Source organism: Furipterus horrens, unplaced genomic scaffold (assembly GCF_987537825.1).
Source record: "Furipterus horrens unplaced genomic scaffold, mFurHor1.1.pri manual_scaffold_3, whole genome shotgun sequence".
Taxonomy (NCBI): Eukaryota; Metazoa; Chordata; class Mammalia; order Chiroptera; family Furipteridae; genus Furipterus; species Furipterus horrens.
Window position 1 is genome coordinate 5747462 of NW_028327173.1, and position 6883 is coordinate 5754344.

Genomic DNA, 6883 nt, shown 5'->3' on the forward strand with positions numbered 1-6883 from the left:
CAATGTCACGTTTTAAGAACAGCCCGTGGATGGGAGATCTTGTTGCTGCCATCTTAGAAAATATAAGCCACACAGGTCTCTCCCATCTGTAAGCCGTCCTTGTCTGTTTGTTTTTCTGTCCCTTTTCTGGCTGTTGGGTAGGCATTCTTTTGTATTTTCGAGAACTGAACTCCCTACTCAGTTTTAAGTGTTGGGAATAAATAGCGTCTCTCAATCTGTTAACTTTCTGATAGCTGTGTTGTGACCTCCTTTTTTTGAAGAGAAATTCCGAATTTTAGTATTGTTACATCTATCTATATTTTGATTTATGGATTTTTGTGGTAAATTTCACACAGCACACAATTAACCATTTCAACATGCACAATTCAGTGGTGTTGAATGTATTCCGTATTGTGCAGTGATCAGCTCAGTCTAGTTTCAAAACTACAGATGCACTGTTAGAGCTCTATATATATATTTTTATTTAATCCTTTGACTAAGAAAAATGTGCATATAGTTCAAAGTAGAAGAAATAGCAATGAATATTGAGAGGACCGCTTCCCGCCTCCTGAAACCCCTCCCTGGTACCAGAGTCTTTTTCAACGGAAATCGTAGTTCGGTACTTCTCTGCACCTTGCTTTTTTCACACTAACTATGCCTGGGAATCCCATTTTCCTCCAGCAGCACTGCTCTTACTTCCAAGTCATTGTTGACAGCACTTCGGCTGATCACAGTCTGGGTGGCCCCCATCAGCCGCAGCGGCAGCCTCGTAAACACACCATTTTGTATACGGGCGACCGTATGGTGAAGATAAATGCCTAGCAGTGGCATTAGAGGATCAAAGAGCATATGCAGTTTTAATTTTGCTACATGTTACCAACTTACCCTCCACTGGTGGTTTCCCATTTACTTTCTCACCAGCCATGCATGAGGAACACTTTTTGGGGGGATCAGGACGGTTTCTCTAAAATGTATCATTTCAATGTGAAGGAAGTAACAGAGGAAAGGCCCACAGAGCCCCGTGGGAACAGCGGGCCAGGCAGAGGAAACGGCAAGTGCAGAAGCGCGCCCCCAGCTCTCCGGGTCCTCCTAGGGGGTAGCAAGGGGGGCCAGGGTGCTTGGCGGGAAGCGAGCGAGGCCGTGAGCAGCAGGGGCTGAGGTCAGAGAGGCTCCGAGGTGGGGGGAGGCGACGGTGACACATGGTAGGCCTTGTGAAGACCACGCTGTCACCGCGCGTAAGCGCAATGCCATGGGAAGGTACGAGCAGAGGGGCGGCAGCCCCTGACGTTCGCTTCCCGTCTTCACCTCTGTCTGCTCCGGAGAACAGGTCGGAAGGGCGGGCAGCGGTGGACGCACCCAGCGAGAACAACTGGAAGTCTGTGGCAGCCCGTGAACAAAGAGGGATGGAAGCTCGGACCCAGGCAGTCCGCGGTGGCGGAGCTGGTTAGGCGCGGCGATCCTGGAGAGACTCTGAAGGGAGAGACCAAAGGACTGGCCAGCTCACTAGATGTGGAGAATGATAGAAGGGGGTTCAATCTGACTACAGTTTTTGGCTTGAACAATTTGAGAGACGGACTCACCATTGACTGACTTTCGGGAAGACCGAAAACAAGAGCAGTTTCGGGTTAGGGGGAGTCAGTTGCTTTGCTTTGTTCACTTTAAATCAAAGGTGATTTTAGTCGTCCAACTGGCCTTTTCAGATAGTTAATTGGATATCTGAGCCTGGAGTTTATGGCAGAGGTCCAGATTAGAGAAATTAATTTGAAAACCATCCCTACATTTCACAGATGCTAAATGGTCTTAGCTATGAACATAGTAATTTCTTATATTTTGTTTTTAACATTCTACTATAAAACTGTACATGTTTCTCTGTAAGGGTTTTGTGCATTTGTTAGGTTATTTCCTGATTACTTTACAATGTTTATTGCTATTACAAAAGATATCTTTTCTATTATATGTTCTAGTTAGATATGATTGCTGAAGAGAGATGGTGTGATTTTTTGAAGGTTATGTTGTATCCAGCAACCCTTCAGAAATATTATTTCTATTAATTTGGGGATTCTGATGGGCTTTCTATTATCATCTGTGAATAAAGACAGTTTTGCCTTTGCCTTTTCAATTTTTACGCCATTTATATTTCTTCTCTTATTACATTGGCAAATACTTATTACATTTTTCAGAACTCTGTTAAAACAGAACAAAAGTCATATTCGGCATTTTTGCCTTGTTCCAGAACTTAAATGGGAATGCATATAAAGATTTTCTCTCTTTTTCGAAAGATATTATTTATGTTATTTTTAGAGAGCGAGGAAGGGAGGGAGAAAGAGAGGGAGGGAAACATCGATGTGCAATTGGTTGCCTCTCTTATGCCCCCAACTGGGGACCTGGCCCGAAACGCAGGCATGTGCCCTGGGAATTGAACTGGCGACATTTTGGTTCACAGGCTGGTGCTCAATCCACTGGGTCACACCAGCCAGAACACACAAAGGTTTTCTAAGGCAGGTGGCAGTTGTAGGTTTCTGGGAGATAGTTTTTACCAAGTTATGCAGTTTCCTTCTGTTTTTTATTTTTGAAAAAATTGCTACGTTAAATTACCAAGGGCTCTCTCTTCCACTCATGTGACTTTCATCCTTAGACTATTATTGCTGAGAATTACACTCTTAAACTTTTGAATCTTAAGTCATTCTTGCATTCCTGCATTATTAGTTTCAGCCTGTTAACATTTTATTTAGGATTTTTGCTCTCAGGGGCAAAGGTGAAGTGAACCGTACTTTCCTTTTCTACATTTCATTCTCATGCAGTTTGGGAATTAAAGACTTTATTACTTTTGTAAAATTCACTGAGGATATTTAATTCATTGAATAAATATTCCAAAGATATTCATTGAAAACCACACTGTGCCAAACACTGTTTCAGGTGCTGGAATACAAAAACCCTGTCATCATGGGATTTATTTTCTGGTACAAGGAGGCAGATAATAAACAAGTAAGTAAAATAACGCCATGATGGATGGTGGTAGTGCAAAGGAGAAAAATAAAAGAAGAGGGAGGTGAGGAGGGTTCAGTTTTATTTAGGGGGGACAGACAAGACCCATGGGGAAGATGACATTGGACCTTTCCCTTTTTTCTGGAACCATTTGTAGATGATACGGAACATAGTTAGGGACAGCAGAGAGATCTAAGGAACATTTCACTTTTTTTCATGGTTATGGTAGACAACTTGAACATATATTCCTTTTTGTTATATCTACATCTGTAGTTTTTTCTTTATCATTATGAATTATATTTACTTAACATCTTTTCTCTTCTTTATTATATTATCAGACGTTTCTCTAGCTTATTAATTTTTTCAAAGAACCAGCTATTGTATTTCTTATTGAAGCATAATATACATTCAGAAAGGTGTATACATCCTAAGTGTACACCTTGACCTTTCATGGACCTCTCGTGCGATTAGCGCCAGACCAGGGAACAATATCACAGACCCCCAGAGTCCTCTGCTGCTCTCCTCCAGGTACCATTTCCCCTCATTTTACCGCTATCCTGACAGAAACTAACTGTTGATTTGCTTAATTTTGTTTGTTGTATTTTTGTTCTTAATCTTTTTACTTCCTCTCCTTTTGTTCTTTGGGTTTACTTTCATTCTTTTTCTACCCTCTTGAGTTGAACAATATCTTATATATTTTCTGATAAATGTATTTAAAGTGATAAATTCTCTTACAGTACTGGTTTAACTATACTCCAGCAATTTTGACAGGTGATGTTTATATTGTTATTCATTTCTGTGTCTCTCGTGATCCCCTTCCTGATTTTGTTTCCAAGGGTCAGAAGTTTCTAGACACATATCTGAATTATATTTAAATTGATTTAAAATTTCTCATTTTGTTGCATTGTGCTCTGAGAACAAGTGTCAAAATGCTGCTAATTCTTGGGAATCTATCAAGGCTTCCCAGTGGCCTTGAACATGATTAAGTTTTGTAATTGTTCTGTGTATCTCATTGTGTAGTCTTGGTTTATCAGGCGTGAAATTATACAAGTGTTCATTAACTCCAGCTTATTGATCGTGTTACTGAAATCTCTATTTTTGCTTACTTTTTGTCTGGTTTCTGGTTGATCTATTTATTTCCAAGGTTATAAAATAAAAACCTCTCTCCCAATTGTTGACTTACCTATATTTCTCTTCGTGGTTTTATCAGTAATTGTTTCATATCTTTTGAGGTTATGTTGTAAGGAAGATATACTCATAAATATATTTTCTTGATTATCTTTTCTTTTGCTATGTTTTTGTCTCTCGTGAGGTTTGTTGTATTAATTTCTTTCTCTAGTATTAAATTGCTACTCTGGTGTTGTTTGGTTGATAGTTGGCTAATATATCTTTTTCCTTCTTTTCCTCCTACCTTTTTTATTATAAAATATCACACCTATTCAAAAAAATGTATAAAACAGCTGTGCATCTTAATTATTATAAAGCTTCACTTGTGTGACTAGCACTCAGGCAAAGAAACAGAACATTTCTAGTACCCAGAAACCCACTCGGTGCCTGTTCCCAGTCCCAACCCTCCCAGCCCCAACCACGGGTAAGCGTAATCCTGATTTCTATGGTAACAATGTTTTTACTTTCCTTTATGGTTGTATCACTTCACTATATGTCCCTAAACACTGTATAGTTTAATATTGCCTGTTCTGCAATCTTATGTTAATACATTTAGATTTATTATAATATATTTAAATATGACTTTTCTTGTTATTACAGCATAAGAGTGAGTTTAGTCAGTATTGCTGCATTACTTATGCTTCATTCCCTTTCATTGCTATATATATTTCATTTTATAAATATACCAAAAAATTTTAATCCATTTTACTGTTGATGGACACTTGGGTTGTTAACAGTTTGAGACTATTATAGATATTGTGGCTATGAACATTCTTAAATATGTTTCAGAGTCCATTTGATGTTGTAATTTGGAATTGTCAAATGCATTTTTTTTGCATCTAATGAGATCTTAATGCGGTTTTTTATTTTAGGCAGTAAATATGGTGAATTGCACTGATTAAACTTTGAATGTTAAACAACCCTTTTAATCCTGGGACAAGTCTCACTAGGACATCACATATTATTCTTTTTATATATTGAGTCAATTTGCTAAAATTTTGTTAGGAATAGTTGCATCTATTTATATCTGATGTTTGCATTATAAGGGATATTGGTTTCTGGTTTTCATTTCTTGGAATATCTTTTTCTGGTTTTAATAATGCCCCCACATTTCCTCTACATTTAAGATGCCAATTTTCAAAGTCACTATACTGCATATATCAGTGATTCGGCATTATAACTGTCCATATATACACACATATCTTTCTTTTTTAAAAGTGTTTTCCCTCCTTGTCTCTTCTTGGTGTCTTCTGGCGGAGTTTCTCAATCTGGTCCTTAGTTCGTGATTCTTTGTATGCATTTTCCTATGCTACCCTGTATCTCCAATCAGTTCTTCTAAATAATTGCTTATTCTACGCCTGTTCCCAATAGTCTCTCTTTGAAGACATTTATTATACTTATTTGGAATACTGTGGGTCTAGTCCATGACGTCTGCTTCCTCCAAGGTGTTCACCTGATTGTCTGATTTATAGCTGTTTGCTCCTTAGATGTGGAGGTGTGGAGTCCTTTTCTCATGAGCTCATATTCCCCTGGGCACTACAAACTACCTGGGTGATTATGGTAATGTATAGTGAGCACTAAAGCCCAAGCCCCAGTTTGTGCCCTCCCGGTGAGTGTGTGTGTGTGGGAGGGGGTGTGGGCTGGGAGTGTCTCGCAGGGCAGAGGTGCTGGCACTCAATTATAGGTGTCCTGAGTCCCCGTTTGCCTCACAGGTCTCCCTGCCCTTTCAAGAAGCCTGTCCAGCTTCTCCAGCACTGCTCTTTGCCAAAAGCCTTTTACCTTGGTTGTAACGCCCTGGCCCTTAGGGAGTGGAGGAAGAGAAGGGACAACTTGGGGTCAGTCTGTCTGCTCCTCCCCACAGCCAGGCCTCTGTACCCCCACAAAACTGCTCCCGCACCCCCTGTTGCAGGGCTAGGTAGTAATCACCACGGGGAGGGAGAGGAACACAAGTGACTCAAGAGCTCTTCCCTGGCCTCCCTTCCACGGACAACATGCCCTGTCTGCTCCAAGCTGCCACTGTCCCAGAGACCAAGCACCTCTGTCCCAAAGGCACTCTCTGGAGAACTTCTGTCTCAGAGCATAAAGAAACATGGGCCAGAGATTCACTGCAACATTTCCAAATCCCATGGGATCCAGGGATAGGGAAAGGGATGATGGTGGGGTCGTTTCCAGAAGACAGACTCCGTCCTTTTGTATTGTGTATCGCTTTTTATGGTGATTTAAATTATTTATAGTGTTTGGTTGAAAGCTAAGCATGTTGGGTGAATTGCCACTGATGGTAAGGTAGAAAATGAACAGACAGACTGGACTGCGCTAAAACAACAGCAGTAAAACATTGTATCTCCCAAATCTCTGCCCTGTGATACCTTGAATCTCTTTTTATGTAGTATTGGGGGGACGGGCGCAAGGGAGAGAAAGAAAGAGAGGTTGTTGGTTGTCACCAGGTGTCTGCTCACTTCTAGAGATTATTTCTGTACCTTTAGGTCATTTGTAAAATGAGCGTGTTACCTGTCAACGTTACATGGGTGGAAGGAAACCGATGATGTATCGGCTTTCTAAAAAACAAAACTTTGAATTTTTATGCAGAAAAACACATTATAAATAAAGAGGCTTAAGTTTTAGCTACACAGTCAGCTATTTATATAAATATTATAGATCGAAATGCTGAGCTGCTTCCTTGGAACACCCTTGGCTTAGGAGGCGGTGCTTTATCGTCCTTGCGAACCACAGCCTCCTGAGGCCGTCGGTGATG